Source organism: Bison bison, unplaced genomic scaffold, assembly GCF_000754665.1.
Source record: "Bison bison bison isolate TAMUID 2011002044 unplaced genomic scaffold, Bison_UMD1.0 scf7180017845381, whole genome shotgun sequence".
In the NCBI taxonomy this organism is placed as follows: Eukaryota; Metazoa; Chordata; class Mammalia; order Artiodactyla; family Bovidae; genus Bison; species Bison bison.
Window position 1 is genome coordinate 158 of NW_011475954.1, and position 1827 is coordinate 1984.

Sequence of the window (1827 nt, forward strand, 5' to 3'; positions counted from 1 at the left end):
TACTGAGTGTATCACAAGAGCTGATACCTAGAAAGTTCTTATCAGAGTGTTTGGTGCATGCAATAAACATCATGAGGACCACCTATACTTCTATTTCTTTGGAAGGGAAAGCATTCCCTGCTGCTTCAACAAGTTTCAAGGAAAGGAGTTTAATCCTAACAAATCAATAAAATTTATCTTTGAAAAGTATCCTTGACATGAAGGCCTCTGTATTTTCGCTATTTCAGACATTTCTACTTGTGATTGGTGTGGTGGGCGTGATGGTGGCTGCAATTCCTTGGACTGCTATACCTGTGATTCCCCTTGGCATCATTTTCTTTTTCCTTCGGCGATATTTCTTAGAGACATCACGAGATGTGAAACGCCTGGAATGTACAAGTGAGTATCAGGGCTCTCAGGTTGGGATGGCAGTGTAGTCTATCTTCCATTTATGCCTCAATTAACCAGACCCCTGAAACTCTGCAGACTGTTCTATGGGATTTCTCACTGTTAACATTAGGTGATTGAAAGTTATGGCCCCTGAGAGTAGGTTTGGCCCTTAAGGCAAATGGAGCTGGCGGCGGGTCAGCTGCCCTTTGCATTTTATCCCAAGGAGGATGGATGTGAGCACCATGAAGACAAGAACCATTTCTGTCTTGTTCATGACCTATGTCCTAACACAGAGTATCCACTCTGTTAATACTATTCTTGAAAGTATTTCATCATGTTGGAACTAATGTAGAAGGAAAATAGAGAATTGTTCTTCAAAAGAACGCTGAGCACTGAAGAACTGATGCTTTTGAACCATGGCGTTGGAGAGAAGACTCTTGAGAGTCCCTTGGACTGCAAAGAAATCTAACCAGGCCATCCTAAAGGAGATCAGTCCTGAGTGTTCATTGGAAGGACTGATGTTGAAGCTGAAACTCCAATACTTTGGCCACCTGATATGAATAGCTGACTCATTTGAAAAGACCCTGATGCTGGGAAAGATTCAAGGCGGGAGGAGAAGAGGACAATAGAGGATGAGATGGTTGGATGGCATCACTGACTCAATGGACATGAGTTTGGGTAAACTCTGGGAACTGGTGATGGGCAGGGAGGCCTGGCGTGCTGCGGTTCATGGAGTCACAAAGAGTTGGACACGACTGAGTGACTGAACTGAACTGAACTGAAAGTTACCAGAAATGACAAGGAACGGAAAAGATTAGGGAAAGGAAAGGAGACCTCAAGAAATATATGTCAAAAGTGATATATTTGAAAAAAATATTCTTTCACATGTTCTAGTAAGTTGCAGTTGTTAAAAGTATTGGAAAGATGTGTGTTAGTCACTTAATCATGTCTGACTCTTTGAGACTGCATGGTTTGTAGCCCACCAGGCTCTTCTGTCCATGGAATTCCCCAGGCAGGAATACTGGAGTGGATAGCCATTCCCTTCTCCAGAGGATCTTCCTGACCCAGGGGTTGAACCCAGCTCTCCTGCATTGCTGGTGGACTCTGATATCTAAGTCACCAGGGGAGCCCTATTGAAAAGATAAGTCCTTTTATTTTCATGTCTGCTCTTTGTCATTTTCAGTATTTGGGCTGATAACCACACTGTTTGAAAGCTGAGTGGGGAAGAATTGATGCTTTTGAACTATGGTGTTGGAGAAGACTCTTGAGAGTCCCTTGGACTGCATGGAGATACAACCAGTCCATCCTAAAGGAGATCAGTCCTGGGTGTTCATTGGTAGGACTGATTTTGAAGCATTTGAAACTCCAATACTTTGGCCACCTGATGTGGAGAGCTGACTCATTTGAAAAGACCTTGATGCTGGGAAAGATTGAGGGCAGGAGGAGAAGGGGACAACA

The 1827-nt window shown here is 43.5% G+C and overlaps 1 long non-coding RNA gene across 1 annotated transcript in view; it reads left to right on the top strand.

Annotated features, from left to right (window-relative positions):
* Nucleotides 1-282: 282 nt before the first annotated feature.
* Nucleotides 283-1827, top strand: part of LOC104984377 — a 7569-nt gene continuing 6024 nt past the window's right edge. Inside the window, exon 1 of the long non-coding RNA XR_824747.1 lies at nt 283-378. This is a non-coding gene — a long non-coding RNA (uncharacterized LOC104984377). The remainder of the gene's footprint in view (nt 379-1827) is intronic.